This window comes from Molossus molossus, unplaced genomic scaffold (assembly GCF_014108415.1).
Source record: "Molossus molossus isolate mMolMol1 unplaced genomic scaffold, mMolMol1.p scaffold_m16_p_13, whole genome shotgun sequence".
Classification (NCBI taxonomy): domain Eukaryota; kingdom Metazoa; phylum Chordata; class Mammalia; order Chiroptera; family Molossidae; genus Molossus; species Molossus molossus.
In genome coordinates this window covers 43,842,835-43,870,549 of record NW_023425348.1, presented here as the reverse complement: position 1 = coordinate 43,870,549, position 27,715 = coordinate 43,842,835, and the positions used below count along the sequence as shown (strand labels likewise).

The window sequence follows — 27,715 nt, the reverse complement described above, 5'->3', positions numbered from 1 at the left end:
CCCCTTGGCCCACAGGCCCCCACAGGGTGAGGTAGTCTTTGCTGTGCCCCTCCAGGGCTTAAAACACATGAGAACGTAGTCCCCTTTTAGAGACACTCTAAGCTGTCATTGACAAGGAGACCAGTGGGGCCTGGAGGGAACCAAGGCACCCCTTCACACGTGTGCACACAAAAACGCACACAGGCAGCCCTGGCCGGTTTGGCTCAGCGGTTAGAGCATCAGCCTGTGGTCTGGAGAGACCCGGATCAGGTTCCCGCTGAGGGCGTGTACCTCGGTTGCAGTTTGTCCCCGGCCCTGGTTGGGTTGTGTGGGAGGCAGTCACTCAATGTGTCCCTTTCACATTGATGTTTCTCTCTCTCTCTTCCTCTCTCTCCCTCCCTCTCTATCTGAACAAAAAATGGAAAGGTGTCCTTGGGTGAGGATAAAAAAAAAATGCAACCAGGGAGACATATACAAGTACACGGAGCACACGTTCACACACAGACCTAGGTAAATGCACACAGGCATGAGCAGATGGGCTCACGAAAGTACGCACAGATGTGCAGCCAGATGCACAGGAACTCAGCATCCTGAAAGCCGCAAGGACTTGGGCCACTGCGTCCCTCGGGGCACCGTCCTCCCCGGGCTCCACGAGTTAACACTGGGTTGGCCAGAGCTCAAGTCTCTCAGGGATGCAGGGCAGGGGAAGGAGAATGGGGAACAAACCCCCCAGAACAGGGCCCAGCCCTGGAGGTGTTCTGCCTGCTTCAGCCCTTCCTTCCCTCTGTTTCCTCCAACTCTTCCCCCAGAAAGCCCCCCTCTCAGTGCTACGGCAGGAGGCTTTTGAAGGTAGCTGGGAAGGGGCTTCAGGTGAAGCGGTGAGCAGAGGATCTAACAGGGAGGAGCCAGCCCCTCAAGAGGCAGCCCTGAGTGTACTGAGCCTCAGTTTCCCCATCTGTGATGTGAGGGGAGCTGGTTATCACAACCCCCAGGATCTATTCCATTTGGACCCTGCAGAGTAGGGAGGGGTGTTGAAAGGGGAGACCACTGGGGTGCAGGAGCTATTTTCTGCAGACAGGGGTAGGGCAGAGGAGAGGCCCTGCCTGCTGACCCAGAGTTGGCTGCCAGGCTCCTCTAGACCCAGTCTTCAAGGCAGACATGTCCCCTCTAATCCTTCAACCTTCCCTGCAGGAGAGCTGATTCCAGCTGGGAAAAATCGCAAAGTATCCAACATATTAGAATAGGAGGGAAATCAAGCCAGGGTGGGTACATCACATACATGCAAAGCCAATGCAAACACCCCAGGCAAACACCTGGGTTTAAGCCCCATCACTCCTAACCTCTCCCCCCCCCTCCAGTCCACTCCCTATTCCCCCCTCAGTCCAGTACATCCCCAATTCCTGCTCATTCTGCTTCAGAAGTGGCTCCTGATTAGGACATTCCAGCCCTTCACATGGCTGCCCGAGAAATAGCTAAGGATTCCCTGGGACCTACAGATCAAATCCTTTATGCAAAAAACGTTTCTCATCCTGGCCTCAGTTTACTTTCCTGGCCTCCCCCTGATCACCTCAGGGGAACTCCGGCCACCTGGAGCTAAGGTCCTGCCTGAGGAACTCTACTTAACAACTCGACACCGTTACACAGCAAGTTTGCTCTGCAAGGAATATCTTCCCATTTGTCTCTGCTTGGTGAACTCCTATAGATCCCTCAATACCCAAATGGGAAATGCTACTGTTCAGTGAATTGGCTTCTGTAGTGGGAGTCAGGTCCTACAGGCAGCACATTACAAGTAAATTACATATTCTCAAAGTCACCCTTACTTTTGCCCGGCCAGTATGGCTCAGTGGAGTGAGCATCCTCCCATAAACTGAGAAGTCCCGGTTCAGTTTCTGGTCAGGGCACACGCCCGTGTTGCAGGCTTTGTCCCCTGCAGGGGGAGTGCAGGAGGCAGCTGATAGATGTAGCTCTCCTTCCCTTTCTGTCTCAAAAATCAATTTAAAAATAAATCACCCTTACTTTTGACCATATATACAACCACCCCTTATATACAACGCCTGGGCACTGTTCCAGACAGTTCCCGTGTTTGGACTCCACTAATTCTCACAACCGTGGCAGACTATTTCCAAACACGTCTGCAGCAACATTTCCCTGCCCACCTGCTCGTCCTACAATGTAATTCTGACACCCTTCTCATGGACAGCCAGGGTCTGCGTGACCCCCACTTGAATCTGGGGTTGAGGACTAATGGCTGAAGCGACACTACGAGAGTTCCAGGTTATAGGATTGGATGCAGCTTCTGCCTCCTTCACCGGAACATCCCTGCTGGAGCCCTGAGTCATAGGTACACGGTCGGACTGCTCTGAGGCTGCCGTACTGTGGGGAAGCCCAGGCAGGCCATGGAGAGGCACAAAGCCCCAAGACGACATGGAAAACTAGAGAGGCCCAGCCCACCTCCACCCTTTCTGGTTCCCACCACTCTCGCTGCCGTCTGACTGCTATCCGGTGGGACCCTGAGCCAGAACCACTCATCTGAGCCCATCTTAAATTCCTTTTCTACAGAAACTGTGAGATAAAATGATTGTTCTTATATAAAGACGCTGTTTCAGGGTGATTTGTTATGTAACAATAGTAACTAGACTATCAGTATCCCCAATTTAGAGAAGAATCAGAGGCACAGAGAGGTTAAGCAACTTGCTCAAGGCCACAGAGCTGGTATCTCGTAGAGCCAGAACTTGAACCCAGGCAATTTAGTCCCAGAATCCACACTATTCACTATGATGTCTTACTAACGGCCTCCGAGGTATGATTGGTCTCCAGGCCCACCACAGGCTCCAGGGAGTAGTTCCGAATGCGTGACTGAGAGAAGAAATAAGCAAAAGAAAACTGCATGAGCAACACCCGAGAATGATCTCCCAGGTGCAACACAGGGAACGTAGACAAGCCTGCACCATGCAAATGCGCTTGACACAAGCTCCTTGTCACTGGGGCAGCTCCACTGTCCATAGCCGTGGGAGAAGGTGACGATCAGAGGTGCCTGGCAGATGCCACCTGCCTCTGCCTGTCAGAGATGAGCCTGAGATGCTCATCTCCCTTTCCCTGCCTCCTGCAACTCTACATGCTGCAGGATTACACAGGCCCTGGAGGGGCAGTCCTTCCTAAGGACAAGACCTGTGGACCCTGGGGACTGCCCCAGGAAGCTCCCTGGGCTGGGAGGCTGGAGATGTGGGTTTAATCCTCGCATGGCCATGACTGTGAATTTGGGCAAGTCCCTGCCCCTCTCTGGGCCAGGTGCTCTTCAGCTGCACTGTTCTGAGACACCAGATGCTGAGCTGGCCTCATGGATGGGGGTCGATGTGAGCTTGGGTATGTGGGTCCAATAATCCAGTCCTATAAACCCCCAAAGGGATCTGTCCCGAGAAGGAAAGTGGATAATGAGAATAAATCCTACCTACCACTCACTGGGAGCTTGCCACCAGGCATTTTTATATGCACAATGTCTAATCCTTACCAGCAACCCCATTAGGCACATTAGCAGGTGACAAAGGACTCAGACTGGCAGCTCAAATGATGCTGGAAGCCAGGACCCAACCCCGGCCCATTCAACGTCTAACCTCCCACCCCCTTCACAACAGCAAGAGGTAGAAGCAACCCGAGGGTCCAACAACAAACAGAAGGGAAGAGAAACTCTGGTCAGCGCATCCAATGACATATTGTTCAACCACAAAGGAGAAGGAAATCTCGTCACATTGCTATGACCATGTAGCCAACATGGGTGAACCCAGAGGACATTATGCTAAGTGAAATGAGCCGGTCACAGAAGGACAAATTCTGGATGATTCCACTTACACGAGGCATCTGAGGCAGTCAAATTCATAGAAACAGAAAGTAGAATGGTGGTTGCCGGGGCTGGCGGGGGCGGAGGAGGGAGTTGTTGTTTAATGAGTATAGAGTTTCAGTTTTGCCAGATGAAAAGTCCTGTGAACTTTGGTGAAACAATGTGAACACACCTAACCCTACTGAACTGTACACACAGAAAGAACCAAGGTGGTAAATTTTATGTTATGTGCTTTTCACCCTCGTTTTTTAAAAATTCCCATGCTTGGGGTAGCAAGGGAGATGAGGAGGGGCGTTAGGGAGAGGAATCCAAGCAGGCCTCACACAGAAGGAGGCATTGAGCTGGGCAGGGTTTGGGCAAGCATAGATGAGTCTGGGGCACTGCGGACAGAGGCCTCTGGGCCCCGCCTCCCTCCCAGGACCCAGCTGACTCCATGCCCTGGCCCATCACAGGCCCCCAGATCTCCACAGAAAGCAGAGCCTGGAAGAAGAGATTTCTTTTACACTTACTATGTGTTCCCAGGCCCACTTATTGTGTGACCTTGGGCCAGTCCCTGTCCTTCTGGGGCCTCAGCCTTCCCATCTGGACTATCAGAAGGTGACTCAGAACTCCTTTCTACTCTCATACTGGGAATAGTCTCTGAGGAGGGGGAATAAGGGAGGCACCGGGGAGGGGCCAGGATCCAGGAGCTGCAGCTCACGGTCCTGCCCGAGCAGTTTCTGTCTACTTCACAGAGGAAGTTTGGTTTCATTTCAATTCAACAAACAGGTCCTGTGCCTACTATGTCTGAGATGGGTTCCTAATTCCTCCTCCCCACCTTGAACCGTTTCTCCTGCTCCAGGCTACCAACAGTGCAATGGACTCTAACGTAAGGCAAAGCGTCATTTACTGCACTGAGCGACCAAGTCCTCCGTGCTCAGGGCTCTCTCCTGGAATTCTGACTGTCACCTCTTCCTCTGACTCAGGAATCCTTTGCCCCCAGAAGTACTGAGGTGGGACAGTCCTTGGTTCCAATACCAGCTCTGCCAAGTATTAGCTGGGTCTGTGTCCTCACCTGCATCATGGGAATAAGGACACCACAGAGCCCTGGTGAGGGTCAGACGAGCCCAGGGTCTAGCATACAGTAGGCGCCTAATAGATGGCTGCCATCATTGGCTTTCTTCTTGAAGACAAAGCCGCTTTCACCAACCTGCTCCTCTCAGAGGCCGGTTTGTTTGTTAGAACTCTTCCCAGAAGAGATCCCCCCCCACCCCAGAAATGCTGGTGATGACCCCCAGCCAGCCCCAGGACAAGAGGGGAGGAGCAATGAAGCTTACTGATGGAAAAAGTAAGATCATCATCACCTGCAACAAAGAGAGAGTCCAGGGGAACCCAGTGGCATGCTCGGCCCTGCTTTCCCTCCTCCCCCCAGGAGGAGCCACTGCGGTGGCCCCAGATCCTTCTTAATGAGCTACCTGGGCCTGCCTGGGGGGCCCGATGTCACACGAAGCCTTCTATTCCTAGCTGGGCAGAGGCTCTGGCTAGTTCCTTCCCTGCAGCCCATGTGCCGCCAGCACCAGAAGTGTGGGCCTGGGGTCGATCGCAACCGCAAGAAGATGTGAGCATCCCTGCGACGGACTGAAGCCTGAGGTCCACAAAAGCGGCTGCAGGGTGAACCCCTGACACCAGGGGATCCGGGGGGTCTGCAGAGGGGCTGCCTGCACTGGAGGGAGGGCTGGACCAGATGACCCCCTAGGTCACTTCCAAGTCCAGTTTGGTTCTTGAAGTCTCAATTTCAAAGGGTCAAGATTCTAAGTTCCATGAGTCAGTGCTTCCAAGATTTGGGAATAGAATGATTCCACGGTTCTAGAGGATCAAGATTCCAAGATGCAGGCGAGGACCTGAGGCTGGGCTCCAGTGTGTGCCCCTCTCCTTCCCCTTCAGAAGCAGAGGGTGGTCAATTCCACCCCCACCCTGGGGCCCTGGCAGGTACAGCCCAGGTAGGCCCAGCACTGAGGCCAGCAACCTTCCTCCACCCCCAGATCCGCTGGGGCCAGCGTTCCTGGGGAACATCTGGGCACTGCAGGAGAAACAGGGAGAGGAGGAGGGGACAGGCCAAAGCCATCCTGAGGCCCACCAACACCAGACACTGCTGGGCAGGGTGTCCACTATCAGCGCCTGTCCTGTGCCAGCAGAGCCTGCAGAGCCCGTCAGACAGGCCTAGAGAGGCTGGATGACCTGCCCCAGGTCAAGCCTGGGAGATGAAGGAGCCAGGGTGAGACCCAGGCCTGGCTGGCTTCAGAGATCATTCCTCAGCTGCTTCACCTTAGGGCACAGCTTCCTGGGACCACCACTTTCAACATCCTCTTTCATTTTTATTTTTTTAAATACGTTTTTTTATTGGGCCCGGCCGATGTGGCTCAGTGGTTGAGCGTCGACTCGTGCACCAAGAGGTCACTGGTTCCATTGCTGGTCAGGACACAGGCCCAGGTTGTGGGCCTGATCCCCAGGGCGGGGCATGCAGGAGGCAGCCAGTCGATGTTCTCTCTCATCGATGTTTCCATCTCTCTCTCCCTCTCCCTTCCTCTTTCTCTCTAATATCAATAGAGAAAAAATATTTTATTTTATTTTTTTATATATATATTTTTTATCCTCACCTAAGGATATTTTTTCATTTATCTTCAGATAGAGTGGGAGAGAGGGAGAGAGACAGAGAGAAACAGTGACGTGAGAGAGACACATCTACTGGCTGCCTCCCACAAGACCCCAACCAGGGCCAAGGATGAACTGCAACCGAGGTATGTGCCCTTGATCAGAATCGAACCCATGACTCTGTGGTCCTCGGGCCAACGCCCTAACCACTGAACCAAACCAGCCAGGGCAAGAAAAATTTATTATAAAAAAATATATGTTTTAGTGTGTTTTTTTAGAGAGAGAAGAAGGGAGAGAAAGATAAAAACATCGATATGAGAAAGAAACATCAATCAGCTGCCTCCTGCTTGCCCCACACTGGGGATTGAGCCCGCAACCTGGGCATGTGCCCTGACCAGGAATCGAATGTCAGTCTATGGGATGACGCTCAACCCACTGAGCCAATCCGGCCGGGCTCAACATCTTCATTTAGATGGAAAACTAAGGGCCAGAGAGAGAAAGGTCAGGTGCTCGAGGTCACAGGAGGTGGTGGCAGAGCCAGGCAGAATTGTTCCCACTGACTCCTCCATCCACTGGTCAGGTCCCCACCAGTGATACTTCTCCAGATTCCCCTTTTCCACCCACCTGGAACCAGGGCTCCAGGGGCAGGGCTGTCTCTTTCTCCCCCAGCACAGTGACTGCTCCACACGGTCATTTGAGGGACAAGCCGAAAATCAGGAGATAGGACAGTGGGTCACAGACTCATGCCCAAGACTGGCCAGCTGAGCACCACGCGGTCTGGCGGGGCTGGCTGACTGCGTCCGGAACGTGCAGTGGGCACTTGTCAGGAATACTCAGAGGCTAACCAGCCAGCTGCCCCATCAAGGAAAGCAAATGAGGCTCCACCGACCGGCCTCACAGAGCCTGCCTGTCACCCGCACGGGGACCCAGTGCTGGCTTCCTGGGCCACTCACCTCCACCTTGGGCCGCCCACCCCAGACTCCCCCAAGAACATACTGTGTGTCAGCTGCTTTTATTTCCCCGTAGAGTTTCACAGATCATTTCTCATCGGAATCTCACAGAGCTGAGAGTCAGGTATACTTTACCTCCCTTTACAGGTATAGAAAGACTAGGGACTTACCCGAGGCTATAGGCGACTGTGCAGCCAGCACTCAAACCCAGGCTTCCTGGCTGCATGGCTTTGCCAGGCCCCAGAGGGAGGTTCCCCTGTGCCCCAGTGATTTAGAGGATCCTCTGCTGGGGTCATAAGTTGAGAACATACCTAAGCTGCACTGACCATTCAAGGAGCTCAACAGAAATCTCCTCCTTCCTGCTTAGAGACCACAGGTCAAGTATCTAAAAACCCAATTTCTTTGCTCTGGATTGGAATTAGATCCTCTCTTCAAATCAGTAGCCTACTACACGTCCAGCACCCTGCTGGGTGCCCCACCCACTGGGTGGTTTGCTTAGACCACACACCTCACAGCCTGGTGAGGTTGGCCTGGGCTGAGCCTCAGAGTGGCCATGTCACAAATCCAAGGTGGCACAGGCACGGGATGGAGCTGGGACAGGAACGCAGGGGAGTCAGGCTTTCTGAAGACGGTGGAGAAATGATGGTTATGTTCACTGGGCTCTTTTCTCAATAAGCTGCTTAAGTTTACACCAATCCTCCATTATATCCTTCTCTCTGCCTGCTCCCTCTCCCCACCCCCGTGCCCCATGCTAACCCAAGCAGAGGGAACATCTGTGATGCCTCCAGATACCAGCTGAGCCCAGCTGTCTGCCCACAACTCCAGCCCTAGTGGGTCTAGGATACCATCTGGGATCCACTTAGGAACAAGGGCATTGAGAGGGACCCACAGAACTCTGGGGGGAAGGATGCTGGACATAGCCCAGCCCTGTACTCCCGCTCCCCATCCTGGCAGGGCAGCTTTGACCAAGTACTGGATGTGAGTTTCCAGGCCCCCGAGCGGGTGCCCCAGGCTGAAATAAAATCACATCCACATCAGAAATAGGAGTTGCCCCAATTGACACTTCTTGGCACCAACTGGGAAGTGGAGGGGATGGAGGGGTGACAGCCTTGTTCTGCCCCTCAGGCCCAATGTCCCCTCACCTCCCAGCTACAAGGGACACAGGCCAGAGTCCCCTGCATGTGGGCAAGCCCTTTTGGACCCCACCTGAGAGCAGTACAGATGATCTGGGGAGGGGGAGTTCCTGACATGTGCTCTCCACACTTCCCCTGAGGCCGGACCTACCACTCTGCAGACCTCTGGGAGGCAGCTGGGGAGGGGGCGGGATCTGGCCCGAGGAGCCAGCGGGCGGATTCTCTTGCTATTTAAACGCGCACAGACACAGGAGTGCAAACACACACCCCGGTCTGCATGTGCGACTTGTACATAATTCAGGGCTCCTGCTGCGCTGGCCTGGTAAAACGAACCGGCTGGAGAAGTCACACGGAGAACACTGAGCAGTCAGCAGGGAGCACTTCTGGGAAAGGGGCGAGTGGGCCAGAGGCCTGGGGGTTATGAAAATTGGACCAATAAATGTAATTACCAACAATCCACGCACGTGGGTAAGTCGGTGTACTGCGTGCTTTCCTAGATCTTCTCTCGTTGCACCTCTCAAGAGCTCAGTGTGGAGTCTGCTCCCGCCTCACAGCCGGGAAACTGAGCTCAGAGGCAAAGCAACTTGCCCCTCTGCACAGCGAAGCAGCAGAACTTCCCACCCTGCACCAGCCCACACCCCCCCACCCCAGCCTGGCTCCCTGCCTTCTCCCCAGATCGCAGTCCGGGGCCTTACACGAGAGCCATCGAGCCATCGAGCCATCGGCAAGGACACCAGGGCACTGCATCCTGAGCTCAGAGGGCCAACTGCTGGGAAGAGAAAAAGTGGAGCCAGCCTGACTGCCACCCAGAAATGGGCTGCCCTCCCCCAGGGTCTACGAGGGCCGCCCATAGACCTGGGGGGGGGGGGCACGGTCTGGTCTCCCCTGCACACATGCCAGAGTCCCTGAGAGCCCTTCAGGGCTGAAAGGAATGTGCTAGGTGACCCGGCCCGGCCACTGGCATGAGGAACTTAAGGTCCAGAGAGGAGAAGGACTTGTCCAAGGTCCCACAGTGGAAAAGTCCAGTCGGTCCACAAATCTACTAGGTGCCAGCCAGTTGCTGGGGACATTGGGATGAATGTGACATGGTCTGGCCCTCAAGACACTCCCAGTCAGGTAGGCACCCACCCAGCCAGTGCTCAGACCTTCAAGAACGTCGCTGGCCAGCTTCCCTAGCCCATCTTCGAAAACACCCCTTTTCCTCCCTCTGCCCCGCCACCCCAGGCTCCTCAGTGTCCTGAAGATGTAACCCTCCTGTTGTCACTGCTGTACCTTTGCTCTGCTGTTGCTCTTCCAGCCGGCCAGAGCCTACCCACCCCACCCAACCCCCATGGGTAACCTCTGCCCTCTTTGCAGGCCTCACTCAAGTTCCCCCCTCCCCTGGCTGCCTGCCACACCCCCAAGCTCAGGCTAATCCCAGAAGTGTCCCTCCCTCCCTCTTCTGAGCCTCCCCACACTACTGACCTCCCTTACGACATATGTGCCCTCTGCCCAGGGCCAGTGTCCCTGGAACTGTCTCCCTCACACCCCTCAGGATCTGGTCCTCAAGCTTCACTGAGCAAATGTGTCACCCACCCCCCACGAAGACCCAGAACAATGGAAACAATCACTTCTCCCTTTTAAGGTTTGTATTTGTCTCTCTTTAAAAACCCTTAGTGGGCACGGGGAAATAAAATGAAAGGTTCTTAGTCAGACTCGTCTTGGCATTTCCAAAGGCTGGCTTTGTGCCTGGCACACAGTAGATGTCTGAGATTCATTAGTTTGCTAGATGAAAGAATAAAAATATCTCCACCTTCCAGGTTTCCTTGCTGCCTGAAACACCACCATCATTATCTGTTCTAACCTGGGGCTAAGCTCTGCTCCCTGTGATCCTCTCAAAATCAAACAGCCCTGGGTAGGACACAGGCCATAGCTGGAGGCTTCTGTGTGCAAAACGGGAAAGTGAGGGTCACTAACTTCCGGAAGCCTTTTCTCTAGGCTATTAGTCCCCGGCTCTGTAACAAGGGAGTTGGTATCCAAGCAAGCCTGGGGAAGGCGGGCTGCTCACCGTACCACCTGTTGGCGATCCCCACTTCATGCTGACACATTCAAGATCCCGAGAAGTCCTGTTGTGACTTCTGTGGCCTAGCACATCTGGGCTCTGTGTGCCCATGCGTCCTAGGACCTGATACCATCCCAGGGAACGGGGGCTCCTCAGAGCACATTTTGAGAAGTGTGTACTAGATGGTGTGCCCAGGTCCACTGCAGGAAAATCTATGTACATGAAAGGGTGTTTGCGGCTGGCACACAGCCAAGGCCACACTTCCTTGTGCTGATCATTTCATACAGGCGGAGGTCTGGCCTAAGCCACTTACAATCCTTTGTGATAGCAGCAGAAAATAAATGGGCATCACAGAGCTCGCGACGGACCACAGAAAGGGAACAGGTAACAGGCCAGGCTGGAGACCTGAGTTCCAGTCGCAGTACTCTGCTCACTGCTGGCCACTGGGCAGGGGGTCCCATTCTGCTGAGCTGTACTTTCATTGGCTGCAAAATGGGGATGATATTTTCAGGGCTGTTGTGAAGGTTCAGCGTGGTGATACAGGCAGAGGCAGATTACGAACTGTAAAGTCCTGTACTGGCATTTGCTATGTGCATCCTTATTCCCCCGCCTGCACTGCCGGGAGGGTGTGGTCACGTGCGGATTGATCACAAGCCACTGCAGAGGTTCTCAGTCAGGATGGGGAGGTGGCTGGATGGATAAATAGATATATGGATGGATGGATGGAGATGGATAGATGAATGGGTAGATAGATGAATGGATGGGTGGGTGGATGAATCCCTAGAAAAACCCAGGATAAATAATGGCCGACTGAATAGGTATGAATGAATAGATGAAACAATTCTAACAAGCTCAATTGTCCCATTTCTCAGTCCTCACCTGTAGAAGCAGCAAATTCGGAAGGACACACACACACACACACACACACACACACACACACACACGCGCGGAGAAGAAGGAGGTGCTGGGTGCTGGAGGCAAGGCTGTGGACAGCAGACTGAAGGGTCAGGGTGAAAAGAGCCAGAAACCCAAAAAGGCAGAAACTATCGCTGAACAGGTGCAGCAGCCCAGGGTCCCTTGGTGCGGGAGCCAATGTCTCAGCACTGCCAGCGAGCAGCCAGTATCCCCAAAGCCCATCCCTGAGAGGTTAACCAGAGCAGAGAAAGGAAGTATCAATTCTTTTCACAAAGGCTTCCAACCAAAACAATGGAAGGGCTGTTTGTAAAGGGGAAATGGAGCAGCAGGAAGGCTTAGGGGCACAAGCCTTAGCTGCCTTACATTTTTACAGCAATTTATCAGCAGAGTCATGTACAGGACAGACATTTTTTCTTTTTAATTAATCCTCACCTGAGGATATTTTCCTTTGATTTTTAGACAGAGTGGAAGGAAAGGAGGGAGGGGGAGAGAGAGAGAAACATCGACGTGAGGGAGACACATCGATTGGTTGCCTCCCACACAACCTTGACCAGGGCCAGGGATCGAACCCGCAACCCAGGTATGTGCCCTTGATCGGGAATAAAATCCGAGGCCCTTCCACCCACGGGCCAACACTGACAGCTGGGCCAACCTAGGGCAAACGTTTCTAAAGTGCTTACTGTGTGCCAGAGAAGCGCTATTAGGTGGCAGGGGGACACAAGTCCTCTTCAGACAGCACCGCGTGTTCAAGACTAGATGAATGAGGGGTCTGGACACTTGGTCACTTGAGGAGAGAGAAGGAGGTGTTGGAGGGAAAAAAAAAAAAAACCACAGATAGGAAATCTGAAGGACCAAGTTAAATCACTACATGACCTCAGGCAAGATACCTTCCTTCTCTGAGCCTCGATCTTCCCATCTGTAAAGTGTGCTGATAATAAAAATCACAAAAATTACTACATTGCACCAGGCACTGGATCAGTGGTTACAGACCTTATCTCACCTAATGTGCACAGCCAGCAAGCCAGCTGTTGCTGTTTGTTACGAGGAATGATTGTCCCGAAGGGGGAATGGTTGTCCCCTTCAGGATGAGCAAGCAGAGGCTCTGCCGGTCACTCACTTGCCCACGGGCAGAGCAGGTGGGAGCCAGGGTTGTGAGTCCAGAGCCGCTCCTCCCCTTGCCCTCCCAAGCAAGTCCCGCGCTGCCTCTCACAGACTGCTGTGAGGATTCAGTGACATCATGAATATCAAAGCACTTTATAAAAGGTAAACTATTATGTGTCCAAAGCCAACAAGAAAGAAGTCTTGATTTCTCCATGAAACCAAACACTGAAGTTCACAGGGGCACTCAGAACTGGCCGCAGCCCAGAACTCTGGGGTTCCTGATCCCTCCACCTCCTGCATTCCTTGGCCACATTCTTCCCAAGGAGAGGGACTGGGCTGCCCCGGAGCCCCAGCTAACCCCCACACAGCCCATGGGGCCCCTCCCAGACCAGAAACTGCCTTGCTGGTAACCACCTGGCTCCACTGTGCTCCACCCCTGCTGAGGGGCAACCTGGCCCAGGGGTCATGCGGACTCCTTCCCCACTCCCAACTGACAGGCCGGGGGACCTCAGGCCAGTCATCTCACCTCTGACCCTGGGGCTCCCCACCCACAAAATGAAGAATTAAAGCAGACTTCACGTGGGAAAGAAGCTACTTCAACGAGGGACTCCACTGACCTTGAGCTGGATGAGTTTAGCTGGGGGGTGGGGGGGTGGGGTAGGAGGCGATCCAGGTCCTCAAAGTCCCTGGTCCGGGATTCCCAACCCACCAGGAATCCCAGCTCACCGCCTGCCATGGGAGCCCTGGGGGAGAGGTGGCCCCAGAAGGACACTAATCTCCCAGCTTCCCAGGTTGGGGACAGGTGGAATTGCATAGTCTTCACCGGAGAGACAGGGTTTTTGGGCACAGACATCCTCATAAGCCTACAGTGGCCCAGAGAGGTTGCTAACTGGCTTCAGGCCACACAGTATGAAAATGGTGCGGTAGATGCTGGGACCCCAGCCTTTTAGCCCAGGCCACTGCCCCAGAGTCGTCCCTTTGGAGCATGAATCAAGCACGGAGAGGAAGAACAGTGTGCACAGCCAAGATGATGCACCCACCCCCACTCCAGGCTGGTCAGGAGGTGCTAGCTATTGACAGCTGAGCCTCTGGGCTCCAAGGTCAAAACAAACTCCCAGTTACTCCATTCCCTGCCTCACTCACAGCAGGCACTGATGGGGCACATTTGAATAGAGGGCTTGGTCTGCCTCTGCAGAGCCCTAACATGAGGGAGGAGGTTCCAGTTGCAGCATAACGGATTTAAGTTAGACCAAAAAAAAAAAAAGGAAAAAAAAAAAAGAACTTCCCGAGGCTGCGTTAAAAATGGACAATGCACAGAAAAAGGGAGCAGAATGAGGGTGGTTGTGGAATCTAACATACAAGATGCTGCCTCATCCAGTATGTCATTTCAACTTCAAAATGAACCTAGAAGGTGTCCGGCCAGTGTGGCTCAGTGGTTAAGCGTCAACCCATGCACCAAGAGGTCGCCGGTTCAATTCCCGGTCAGAACACATGCCCAGGTTGTGGACCAAATCCCCAGTGGGGGGCATGCTGGAGGCAGCCAATCGATGTTCTCTCTCATCGATCTCCCCCTCTCCCTTCTTCTCTCTCTAAAATCAATAAAGAGACCTAGAAGGTAAGTGCTACTGCCCTCATTTTATAGGTGAGCAACTGAGGCTCAGAGAGGTTAAGTGACTTGCCCAATGTCTTCAAAGCTGTGCTCAAAAGAGGCAGAGCTGGGCTTCAAAGCCAGGACTGACTTAGAAGACCACACACCTCCCTTCTCAGGAAGACCTTTGAGGATCAAAGCAACACACACCACCAGGGCATCTCACGGCTTCTCTTCAAACACCCAGGGGGGAGCAGGGATGCCGGAGCATTCCTGCCAGGCAGGAGATGGAGATCTCAGTGGTGGCCCGCTAGAAAGAAAGGGATCTGTGTTCTAGGCCTGCTCAGCTCCTCTCAAGACAATACGCCCTGGGGGCCTCATGGGGGCTTTACCTACAACGTGCCCTAACACATCTTCTCCCCACATCCCACATCTAGGCACCCTGTCCTGGGCCCATAGTGTTGGCCCAGCAACACGTGCATGGCCTGCCTGGCCCCACACTCCCTCACGTGGTCTTCATAGGCTCCTGCGGGCTATCTGAGCTCAGCATGGCTCATTCTGGGGTCAGGGGCTGATCCCCGAGCTGCTGGTGGCTGCCCAGCTCTAAGGAGGGCACGTAAGAGAGCTACACCAGGGCCATCTCTGAGCTGGGGCCCCTGAGCTCACCTGACACCAGCCTACCCGGACCTTTGCCCCGCTCTGGAGATAAGGCTGTCCCGAGGGGAGGAAGCACGGACCAAGACAGGCCCCTCGGGTCCCTGACTTCTCTGCAGCCTGACTTCTCCAGCCACACTCAGCACACTGCCTGTCACTGCCCAGCCCTAGGACGACTGCCCCTACTCTACAAATGGGGAAACGGAGGGTCAGAGAAGCCACTTGCCCACAGTAAAAAAAAAAACAAACAAAAAAAAAACAGTAAAAAACTGAGCCAGGATTCAAACCCAGGCTGCCCGACTCCAGACAGCCGAATGCTTTCCGGATCATCACTCTGCCTGTGGTCTGCTGAGCGCCCCGTTCCCGGCTGCAGCCTGCGCCGAGCCTCCTTGCCTCAAGCTTACTCTCCCCCTCTGACAAGGCCTTTCCCATCCGATGTGGACCAGTCGAGTCCTAGCCTACTGTCAAGGTTCATTTCAAACGTCCCCTTCTCCACGAAGCCTCCCTGATTTCCCACATTCTTCTCCGGGTTCCGTTTTCACTGTCTCCCCGTGGCTGCCCTGCGCGCCCTTTGAGGAAGAGCGTTGGACTGTGCTCCAACCACTGTCCCCACCCCAGCCTCCAGGGGCTCCTCCAGAGCAGGGACAGTCCAAGTCCTCTTCCTCCCAGCCCCTGGGGCAAGGGGCAGAACCTAGGGCCATCTAGTCCAACTGCTTTTTTTTTTTACAGATGGGCAAACTGCAGCTCGGTAGAATGAGAGGCCACTGTTCACAGGACACGGTTTGCAGGGAGGGGGTGGAGAACTGACAGCTGAGTGTCCACCATGTGGCAGGGCTGTGGGAACTCGTCACTGGAGCAGAACCTAGACCGAGGGGGTGACGGTCCCTGCCCTCTCACTAGTGGTCCAGCCACACTGTGTGTTCTGGGCTCTCACTGTACCATTTGTGAAGAAGGTGAAGACCATCACTTACGGGGCACCCTCACTGTCCTAGGCACTTACGCTGATTCACTCATTTAGTCCTCACAACAACCCTGCTCTCTGTTATCTCCACTTCGAAGATGAGGAAACCAAGGCTCAGACAGACTAAGGGGACACACGATGTAGCTCCCCGGCCATATTATGGTGGAGTCAGGATTTCAGGAGAAAGTCTATTTCCAGAACCTGTGTTCCAACCACTGCTCCACACTGCCTGACTAAGAGGGACAGACACATAGGTCGTTCAGGCTGGAGAAAACTCATCGCCAAGTCCTGCGAGGACCATGGGGGCAGAGCTGGACGAAGCGGTGGGCACAGTGGGCGGGGACCTGGGCACCAATCTCGAAGGGGTGCTAAGACACCGCTGGAGAGGCAGAGATGGAGAGAGGGCACCCCAGAACTCCTCCCTGAGGGGATGTGGCAGTGGGGGTGCTTCGGCTTTCTCGGGGCGGGGGGGGGGGCAGAGACTACCTTCATAATGCCCAGGAACAACAGATGCTCCTTAAACTGCATCCTAAGGAGGGTGAGACCAGGGGATTCCACACCTTTGGACTGACAGAGTAAGAAATGTCTCCTGTTTGCCTTTCCAGATCCACTCTCCGCCCTGCGTGGGGACCTGGAGGCTGATCTCAGGGGACTGCTTTGGGTTCCATGCCACTGGTTTCTGGGTAGGTTCACCCAGTGGGAGACTGGAGTAAAGAAGGATAGTTGAGGTTTTATTCCCCCAATAGTTCTCCTGGGCTGACTGATTCCTTCTACTGCAGACCACAGGCCCTGTCCATAGAGCTGACCACTTCCTCCCTGTGCAGCTTCGGCCTGGGGCATAATATGGGCATAACTGTTCCCAGGGGCTGCTAGCCCCGGTGCTGTGCTCTCCTTGGTGTGTCTGCTACATCCCTATTGCCTAAGCAGTTCACCTGGGCTGATACACCTCTGGCTGGGCCAGAGAGGAGACCAAGCACTACCACCAATGGCCCTCAGAGCCTTCTCTAGATACAGTGTGCATGAAACAAAGTTACAGAGAAGACCAAGCACTACCACCAACAGCCCTCAGAGCCTTCTCTAGATACAGTGTGCATGAAACAAAGTTACAGAGGAGACCAAGCACTACCACCAACGGCCCTCAGAGCCTTCTCTAGATACAGTGTGCATGAAACAAAGTTACAGAGGAGACCAAGCACTACCACCAACGGCCCTCAGAGCCTTCTCTAGATACAGTGTGCATGAAACAAGTTACAGAGGAGACCAAGCACTACCACCAACAGCCCTCAGAGCCTTCTCTAGATACAGTGTGCATGAAACAAAGTTACAGAGGAGACCAAGCACTACCACCAACGGCCCTCAGAGCCTTCTCTAGATACAGTGTGCATGAAACAAAGTTACAGAGGAGACCAAGCACTACCACCAACGGCCCTCAGAGCCTTCTCTAGATACAGTGTGCATGAAACAAAGTTACAGAAAAGCAGTTAGCAGGATGCAGGCCTCCACCTGGAGCCCGCCCCGCCCCACACGTGGAGCAGGCTGGGCACAGGGAGCAGGACCTTTCCCAGTGAAGGAAGGGGCAAAGGCAGAGTTCAGTTCTCAGTGAGAATGATTGTTGACCGTTTCTGAGCGCTCACTATATGGCAGGCACTCAGCTTTACACACCAAGCACTTCATTTGCTTCTCAGAACAACCCAGGAAGTGCATCCTATTTATGCATTTCACAGAAGAGGACACTGGTGCTAAAAAGCTGAAATGAGCCCTGGCCGGTTTGGCTCAGCGGCTGGAGCGTCGGCCTGCGGTCCAGAGAGACCCAGGTTTGGTTCCCGCTAAGGGCATGTGCCTCGGTTGCAGTTTGTCCCCGGCCCTGGTTGGGTCGTGCAGGTGGCAGCCACTCGATGTGTCCCTTTCACGTCGATGTTTCTCTCTCTCTCTCTCTTCCTCTCTCTCCCTCCCGTTCTATCTGAACAAAAAATGAAAAAATGTCCTCGGGTGAGGATAAAATAATAAAATGAAATAAAATAAAATAAAATAAAATAAAATAAAATAAAATAAAATAAAATAAAATAAAATAAAATGCTGAAATGACTCACCCAGGGTCATATTGCCAGTAAGAGACAAAGCCAGGACCCAAACACAAGTTTTTCTGCCTCCAAAATCCATCCCGGTAACTACCTTGAAATCATTTTAGTGAACTAGCTTCCAGCTGACTTAATTGGGGTCAATTATTGGTGAGGGCCAGACAGAGGCCTCCAGTGTCTCCCCAGTCCCCTCCCCTAGATGAAAAAGAAACCCTCTGACATTCTTCCAGGTGGGATGGGAGGTGGGGGCCCCAAGCGGGCGGTGCAGTTGGGTGTCCATTTGGAAAAACAACCAGATTCAGACAAGGCTTCATTGTTAAGGAGAGCTTTGGCCATTAAAACAAAACCAAGCAAAACAAAATGCTTCTGTCCTGTCTTATCTCTTAGAGACAAGGGGAACAGGAGGAAAGGGCCTCAAGACTGGGTGTTAGTCCCTCCCCTCCCCCCAGCAGCCATCTCTGAGACTCCAGGCTCAGGTGGCGAGGGCAGGAGGATCGGCATGCAGGGGAGTCCAGGATCTGAGTGCAGCCCGGCCCTGCCAGTCTGTGACCTTGTGCTGCACGTGGTAGACGTGTCGGTCACTGCGCAAGTGCTTCCTGGGTGGCCTTGTTTGGTCTCTATGGCCCTTTCAGAGAAGGACTATTGTCACTCCTATTTTCAGATGAGAACACCGAGGCTCCAAGAACATACCCAAGCAAAGAGCAGAGGAGTGTTGGAACCCAACTGTGTTGGATGGGAAGGTCTTTCCACTCCCTGGTTTTGCCAGGCAGGGAGGTCCCAGGGAGGGCAGTGCCACAGAGGAGGGGGCAGCTGAAAGCAATGAGCTCCTTGTCATGGGGATGGGCAGGTGCCATGAGGGAAGTTGCAGGAGGCCCGTTGCACAGTGTGGACGTTGCCTGGAGCTTTAGAAAACTATTGATGCCTGGGTCTTGCCCTGGATTGTGGGGTGAGGCCCAAGAAGGACTTTTAAAGTTTCCTAAATGAGTCTGGCCAGTGTGGCTCAGTGATTGAGCGTCGACCCATGCACTAAGAGGTCGCCGGTTTGATTCCAGTCAGGGCACATGCCCAGGTTGAGGGTCTGATCCCCAGTGGGGGGCATGCAGGAGGGGGCAATCGATGTTCTCTCTTATCAATGTTTCTCTCTCTCTCTCCCTCTTCCTTCCTCTATTTCTAAAATCAATAAAGGAAAAAATAATAAAAATAAAATAAATTTTCCTAAATGATGCTAATGTGTGCAGCAAAGTTTGAGCACCATGGGCACAAATGCCCACTCACAAGTGCCCCACCCCCACGCTTCTTGGAGGAGAGAAGGGCTTCACTACTCTGACCCCATTTTGCAGGAAGGGCAAAGAACAGACAAAATATACGAGATGAGTTTATATTCTCAAGGTCTCCCAGTCAGCCACGAGTGCAAGCAGCACAGGGAGGCCCTGACTTCAGGCTGCCTCTGGGGTGACCACTTTTAAGATACTTGGGGGGCCCTGGCTCCCTAGTCAATAGAAGAAAACTTTCCTTTGAACCTCCTGGGTGGGAGGGTGAGGGGAATTCTTCCTGGCATTTTTAAAAATAGAGTCTTCTCATTTGGAGCTAAACAGCTGCAGGATGAACGCTGGAAGACCACCTCTGCTGGCGGGTGTGCCTTGGGAGCAAGGCCTGTTTGTTCTTTTCTGTAGGAGATTTGGTCCCAGGCCTGGGAAGAGCTGGGACACTCAGACCTTGGCCCACACTTCCTCCCCAATTGCTTTCTTGCCTGCCTTGTGCCCTCAAACAGAATGTCACAGATGGCGAGACCGCATGAGGCAGTGGGAAAAGCGAGGCCTGTGGAGTCCAGCAGACCTGAGGTCTGCCTGAGTTCTACCTTAGCCGGCTACCTGGAGGCAGAAACCATCCACTTCTGAGCTCCTTCCTAGCGCTGACCTCACAGCAGTGCCAGAGTACGCGCGTGTGTGCGCACGTGTGTGTGCACACGTGTGATAAAGGACCCTTTAAGCTCAGCTCTGGGAGCACCACCACTGGGAGGCCTTTCTTGACTTCCTCCCACCCAGCACTGGACAACCCCAGCCCAGGTCCTTCCCTGCCACATTCTGTGTTGTCACTGTTTCTGTGTCCTTCTCTCCTTGCTGGGCTGTCCTTTACCTGGGATTCACTCCATATGCCCTCCCCAAGTGCCTGTTGTCTTTTAGGTGCTCTGCTAGGTGCTGAAGAGGGAAGGGGCAAATGAATGCTGCTTAAGGAAGGACTCATCTGCAAGCTGGGCCCAGGTGGCTCCTCCCACCTGGTCACTCCTGCTGCTGAGGCGAGAATAACCAGGTCCCTGGACATCCTGTTCCCTGTCCTGAACTCAGCTCGGAGCCTTCCTCCTCTCCCATCCACAGGAAGGTGATGGGAATCATAGCTCTACAAATCCCACCTGACACAAGTCCTCCCCAGACAGCAAAGTGTCCTCCTCTGGGAAGCCATCCCTGCCACCTGGCACACCCTCCCTCCCGGCATCACTAGCTGTACTCTTCAGTCAGCTTCCTACTGAGTCACTGTTCACAGGGCTACCAAGAGGATGGGCAAGTGGACTCAGGCTGATGCAGCATCTTCTTCCCATCATCCCAATTAACTCCTACTTCCTATTATTAGCCCCCTTTTATAAGTACAAGGGTTGAGCGACCTGCCCAAGGGGCCATGCACACTGCCTCTCCTGCCCAGGTGGTTGCCTAGGGATGCTGCTAGGCACTCTGGGTGGTGGGGAGGGAGGATTGGAATGGCACAGAAGCTAGTTCCAACTGGCTGGCAAGGAAAGCAGACCTATACAGCCCCCGTTCCCAGACCACAGAGAGTGAGCGAGGGCTATGGATCTGCAGAGGAGGGTTGAATTCCGCCTACTTGGGAGGAGTCCTGGCAAGCTTCTGGAGGAGGCATCTTGGGGCCTGGCTAGATTCCTCACTCTTCCACTCCCATGACCACCACAACAAGAGCAAGGGCATGCCTTGGCCTACAAAGCTCTGGTGCCCAGTGGGTACTTGCCACTGCCCTGGAGGCTGCAAAGGGAGGAGCAGTGGCTGCCCTGCCAGCTGCCCTGCCAATGACCCTGCTGTGGCTGGGCCAGCCTGCCTCCAGCACTGCCAACCTGGCCTGGCCCAGCTGGCTTCCAATTCACAGAGTCTCCTCTGCCCAGCTAATGACCATGCTGCCAGCAGCACAGGGCACCACCCTCCTTCGGAAAAGGCAGCAGCTAACTACAGAGCCCACTGTCCCAGACAGAAGCCAGGCCAAGAATCACAGCCGCCCAGCACACCACATCCTCTGGCCCTGATGCTGTGGTCTCCTCCTCTACCTTCCAGGGTCATGAAGGACACTGCAGAAGTTGGAACTCCTGGAGCTCGGAAACCACCCCCACTCCCGGGTGGAAAAACAGGACCACAGAAAGAGGCTGATTCACCCAAATCACAAAGCCAGCCAGTGCACGGCCCATGGCCCTGAATGCCTGGCCGGGGGTTCCTTCCTGAGCCCCACGGTAAACCCCAGCATGGCCCTTCCTTGGCTTTGAAAATAAGGCTCATTTCCAAGCTTTTTACATGCAAAGTATGCTCTCAAGGTACTTGGCTCCAGTTGAGGAGACAGGTTATCTTCTAAAAGCTGTCAAGTTGTCTGTTTAGTCCCAGGTAGGGGCATGGGCTTGACTCCTCACTCCCCACTGTCTAGCTGTGTGACCTTGAGCAAGCCAATGCACCTCTCTGAGCCCCCACTTCTGGGAGATGACAGTAGTGACCTCCAGAGTTGTGAATGAGAGTGTCTGTAAAGTGCTTAGCAGTGTCTGGCTCATAATAAGTACCCAAAGCTTTAGCTACCATTAATGTCATCGTCACAGTGTTATTATTGAGTATGTGGATACATTCTATAGACTGTAGAATGGGACGCAATGGTAGGTGTTATTTATTACCGATAATGTGAAATGTTAAAGATGCAGAGGGGTGTGGCCAGAGGGCTGGATAATCCAGGAATGTTTCTGGGGTAATTTGCGACTGGAGTTGGACCTCAACAGATGGGGGGGTGAGCAGAAAAGAGGCAGGGATGGCAGTTCTGACAGGAGGAACCCCACAAGCATAGAAGTAGTGATGGGGCCATGTGTGGTATGTTTAGGAGACAGTGATAAGCAATAAGCCAGAGGTCCATGCAGTGGCTACAGTGGGCAAGGCCTTGAATACACAGCAAAGGGGCCCGGTCTCCATCTTAAGGGTTCTGAGTAGGTACTCCATGATGCTTTCTGAAATGTGAAATCTGTCTGACATTCAAGGCCCTCTACCATCTGGTCATCAGCCCCTGTTCTCTACACGCCTCACTGACCCTATAAACCCCTGGCAGCACTACCCTAGCGTGCAACCCACTTCTCTGCTCACTACCCTATCCCATCTCCCCGGCTGTTAGCCCACTCGTGGTTCACATTCACAAGGAAGTTCCCGTCACTAAGTACTATCGGGCCACATGTTTCACATATATAACCTCACAGTCACCCACAACAACCCTACTTTCATAGAGGAACAAATGGAGGCCTGGCGGGATCAGGTGTCTTGCTTTAGTCTCACAGTGAGTAAGCAGCACAGCCAGGATTCAACGCTGAGCTGATGTCAGGACCCCTACTCTCTATAGCAAGTTGCCACTAACCCCAGCCTAGACCCCTTACTCCTTGATGAAGCCTTCCATGGTTACTCCAGTCATCAAGGGCCTCTCCCTGCCATTTCTCATCCCATTGGGAATCAGAGGCCCACAGCTTGACCCTAACTCAGCTAACTTGGTTTCCATTGGAGAAAAGACAGGGTTGATAACAGGTCACTTTCTTCCTGTCCTGTCTCCGTCCCCCCATGTCCAAGATTTCTTATAGCACTAACAGAAATAAACCACCTCCTCTGGGGGGAGGACGGAATTCAGAAGCTCAGCTGGGCACAGAGCACTCTCTCTGAGCCTGCCTCCTAGCTGAGGGGACCCATAAATTATTCACTGGACCTTTGTGCCTAAGGGAGGCCAGACAAAGAGGCAGAGGAATAAATACCAACTCCCCAACCCTGGCCCTGGGGTGGGGGCTTAGTCTCCCAAGCCCCGTGCCAGGGTCCCCAAGCAGATTCCAGAGGGCCATGAGACCAGGAAGGTGGCACAGGAGAGCCTGACCCACACAAGAGTCCCAACTGAACAAACCTAGGTCTGTGAGCCTGCAACAGTAGCCTGCATTCTAATCTAAGGCAAGCCTGAGAATTTTCCCAGATTTCCTGGTCAAAATTCAAGCTTCCTTTCCTTATAGGGAAGGAAGCAGATATTTTGCCAAGCACTGTATATTTATATCTCACTTAATATTCACAACAACCTCATAAAGGAAGAATTCTAATTTACAGAGCAGAAGCTGGGGCTCCGAGGAGTGAAGTGATCTGCCCAGTGCCACATGGCCAGTGGGAGGCAGAGCGAACTCACACCCATCTGGTCTGTCTCACCACTATCTGCCTGTGCCGCTTAGCCCACCCAGTTGTGAGCTAGTCATCACACTGCCTTTTCCATCGGGGAACTTCCAGGCACCTGGTATGCAGTTAGCACTCAGTTGGTGAAACAAATGCAAAGGTTCTGCATTTGTTTCAAAGGCGAGGGGTTTCACCTCTCAGTGTCCCACTCAAGGTAGGCATTAATAACAATCCCAGTCGCGGTAAACAATAAAACAAAAAACAAACACACACACCTCTTTAGCACTTGACAGTGTGTCAGATATGATAGCCCCATTAACTGAACCGGTAACACAGCCTCCCTTGACCCCATTTTACAGGTGAGGCTGGGAGGCTTGAGTGCATGTGGCTCCCCAACCCTGTTTGCCTCAGTGCAGGTTCTTTCCATTGAATGAGATCAAAGGTGTGAAATTATTTCATCAACAAGGAGCTTTGTTGAGAGGCAGGGATTATTTTGAGGATTTAAATCTCCACGGATTGGGAGGAATCCCAAGCCCCTCAGTCACCTTCTCTTGCAGTTCCCCTGACCCTTCCATCCCCACGGACGGACGGAGCTTCCAGCTTTCAGGTGAACTCACTCTCCTCCACCTCCCAGGGGCTTTCCAGGTGGTTTCCCCTAGACTCCAGGAAGCTGGGCACAGCAGGGGTTAAACAGTCCCAGCCAAGGTTACAGGGCTCAGAGAACTCGTGTCCCCTCCCCTATCCCACCCAGAACAAGAGCCTATAGAATCCATGCCAAGCCTTTCACAACACCCCTCTCCCTGAACTCCCCTGTAGTGGGGAGGGGTGGGTAGCAGAAGGAACCCCTACCTGAAAATCCAGACACCTAGGACTGGGCCCCCAGCTCTGGCAGCCCCAGCCTTGAGCCGGTGAGCAAGCTCTCCCCTCGCGGGTCAGAGGTGTCTTGCTGGTTCCCCTTGCCCAGGAGAGGCTAAGGTTAGATCTTTAGTCTGGGCCAAAGGCTATGAGGCTGCTGGTATGTCTTGGAACCCAGCACAAACCACACAGACTCTCACAACAGCCTCATATGTGGTCAGCCTGACCTCCCATCAGGGGTGGGGAAAGACCCAGCCACCCACCCAGAAGATGCTCACTGGGAGGGGGAGTGGATGCCTTGAAGGATGTTTGGGAAGGTTTCCTAAAGTGTAATTGTGGCTCAACCACTCACTCACTGCTTGAGGACCTGGGACAATTGGCGCACACAGACACACACATACACACACACACCCTACTCCCACCCCTCATCCCACATACTCACACCCTGTTGGTAATGTGAAGGAGGTGAGCTGAACGGGTGCTGAGGGGCCTCCTCGTGGATAGGCTGACTTCGGGACCTCTACAGGGAGTTTCCCCAACAGACAAGCACTGTCTGGGGACTTGCAGAGGGCCGAGGAGACCCTGGAGTCTGCGGCAGGGGCCATGCTCTCCTGTCTGGCCCAAGGCCCAAAGGGAGGGGAGCTGGGGAAGCGAGAGGTTTCCCACCTCTGCCCCCAGCTCTGGGGCACCTTTCCTGGGTGGTGACACGGCCACAGAGGGGAGAGAGGGAGGCCAGAAAAGCTACCTTCTCAGCCTCAGGATCAGCTCTAGGATGACAAGTGGCACCACCTTGACACTTTCCACCACCTCCTGCCTGGTGGCTATTAATTTCTTTTCTTTTTCTCTTCATTTTCTTTTTCTTTCCCTCTCCAACCTAACCCTCCTCCCAGTCTCACCTCCAGAGTGAAAACAGCAGGGCCCCTCAACCACGTTGAGCCTCAGTTTCCCCATCTGTAAGCGCCCATAACAGTACATGACACCTATTATCACACCGAGTATTATTAGTGAGCCTTAATGAAGGACCACTTCCGCAAGGGTGGAGCGTGGACTCGCACACAATGGGTGCTCAATAAGTGCCCGTTTTTCGCCCTCCTCTCCCCCCTCCGTTCCCTTGCCCCCTTCCAGACAGCTCCAGCCTTCGCTAGCGCCGGGCACGCGCCCGCAGCCGGCCCCGGCGCGGCCCGGATGGGTTGGGAGGCTGCCCGGGGCTCTCTCACCTGCAGCTCTCGGCTCCCGCCGGCCGCCGGGGCAGAGGGGCCCCTGTGTTCTCTTCGGGGCAAGCGCCAAGTCCCTGGCCTGGGACCGCAGGAAGGAGGCAGCTTCGGCTCGCAGTACCACCCAGGTCTGATTCAGTCCGACCTTCAGTCCGATTGTCCAACCTGCCCGGGAGCCTTCTCGGGGCGCTTGACCCGGCCGGGGCTTCCTGGGCGCTCGCCGCTCCCAAGTCCTAAGCACCGGTGGGAAGCAGCTGGTCCAGGTCTCGGGGAAACAGAGGCTGGGGGCGTCCGGGCTCCTTTGCACTCAGTCGGGATCTTGGGGACAACCAGCGTTAACGCCGGGCGGAGGGCTGGGGGCTCCGACACACACTAGAAAAGGCTGGGACCGAGCCCGCAACCATGGACCCGTATGGTGGGCCAGGGGCGTCCCGCCCAGGTGCACCGAATCAGAGTCGGGGGCTCCGGAGCCCCGGGCACGACGTCCCGGACCGTGGGGCTGGAAGCGTCCCGACGCGGAATCCGGGGCCGGGGCAGGCGGGGCTGCTGAGGACGCCAGCGAGGACCCGCGGCGGCAGGAGCCGGGCCGGGAAGATAGGAGCCCGGAGGGAAGTCTTCCCAGGTCCGGACTCGGCTCGCTCTGCAAAACCGGGCGGATCTCGGCGCGGCCCCTGACTCCGGAGCTCCGGGTCGCGGCTCCACTTCCTCCTCTTCCCCTGGCTCGCACGCCGCTCGCTCAGCCCCGCGCTGCAGCAGCCGCCACCCCCGCCGCTGTCATCCCGGTCGCCCACCCCAAAAGGAGCTGCGGGCCCAGCCGAGCTGAGGCAGCACCGCCCAGAGCCTCAGAGCCAGCAAGCGAGGCTCCGCCCAAAGAGGGCGGAGTCATCCGAGCCCCCCCCCTTCGTCCAGACCACGGGCAAGGGGCGGGACCCTCTCCAGGTGCCCTCCCTCCGTCCGCGCCGTCAAGCAGCAGGAGCCAATGGGACAGTGGGAAGAGAGCGGAGCGCTGCGGAACGTGGACTCTACCTTGGAGAGGGCGGGGCCAAAAGTATAGAGGTGAGGCTGGAGAGAGAGCAGTGATGGGCTAGGGCAGCTTACAGAGCCGAGCGGGGGTGGGGCGGAGGAGTAACCTGGGGACCCCATGGAGGGAGAGGTGGAAAGGACTGATATGACTGGGACCGGGGCATGGGGACTGCCTTGTTTGGGAGAGAGGGAGTCATGTGATAGGAACAGGGGTCGGGGTAGGGAAAGAAGCAGGATAAAGGTGGGTTATCCGAGGTAGTGGGCTAAGTGGAGCCCCCCAAAGAGGTGGGACACAGCTCTCACAGGGCTCTTCGCCCTCCCCCGCTGCTAGGGCTCAGCGCGAGGAGGCGAGCGTTGGATGCTGTGAAATGTCCAGATTCAAGAAGCGGTGAAAAATAAGTTTTTGAAAACAAAGAGAGGACTTCCTGAAGCATGCCGCCTTTCTCAGCCCCATACGGGAGAGGGAGCGTCACTATTGACAGAGGATTGTCAGTGACCTTTCTGCCCTCTGCTCCCATCCCTCCCGAGGGACCTGGGGCTGGAGCTGTGTCTGACTTATATATACCGAGTTCCAGCACCCTGCTCAGGCGGGGCGCAAGGCAGGCATTGCAGGGTTTTGATGTCAGAAGGAGCCAATGTTGAATGGATGGCCTCGGGAGCAAAAGAATAGAGGCCGCGCAGTACAGCTTTTCTGTAAGCCTCACACCAACCTTATGCAGCAGGTAACCCATTTCACTGGTGAGGACGCCAAGCACGGAGAGGCTAAGCGGTGTTCTCAAGACCATATAGCTGGCACAGGATTTTATCCACTCCTCGCTGTGGCATTCTAGCAACAGGTTACTGGACCTCTCTTCTCTGGCCCTGCTGTGCCTCATCTGTATAAAGGTAACAGAAATCCTGCTGCTTGGCAAGGACTGGGCAGGCAAGGAGGGAAATCTATTCCTGGCAGAGGAAACAGCATGCACAAAGGCATGTCATCTAAGCAGATCGATGTTCTCTCTCATCTCTGTTTCTATCTCTCTCCCCCTTTTCCTTCCTTTCTCTCTAAAAATCAATAAAGAAAAATATTTTTAAAAAAAGAGGCACCAAAGGCATGTAGTCTGAAAGAACACCTCTGGTGACCCCTGGCCCATACTAGGGGATTAGGAAAGGCTTCCCTGAGGGAGTGATAGGCAAGCTCATGCCAGAAGTCGGGGTTAGCGAAGTCAGGAGGGAACCTCAGGGAATGGGCAGTGCTCTGGGCAGGGAGGTCAGTTAGGCAAAGCCCTGGAAGTGAGGGAGAGCATTGTTTTGCTGGAGGACCCAGACAAGTTCAGGGTGGC

At 54.4% G+C, this 27,715-nt stretch overlaps 1 protein-coding gene across 2 annotated transcripts in view; it reads right to left on the bottom strand.

Moving 5' to 3' along the window:
• GDPD5 (glycerophosphodiester phosphodiesterase domain containing 5) overlaps window positions 1-26,153 on the bottom strand; it is a 90,618-nt gene extending 64,465 nt beyond the window's left edge. For both annotated transcript variants that reach the window (XM_036259726.1, XM_036259729.1), the window contains exon 1: window positions 25,374-26,153. The gene's annotated coding sequence lies outside the window, so the exon portion shown is untranslated. The remainder of the gene's footprint in view (window positions 1-25,373) is intronic.
• Between the last annotated feature and the right edge of the window lie 1,562 nt (window positions 26,154-27,715).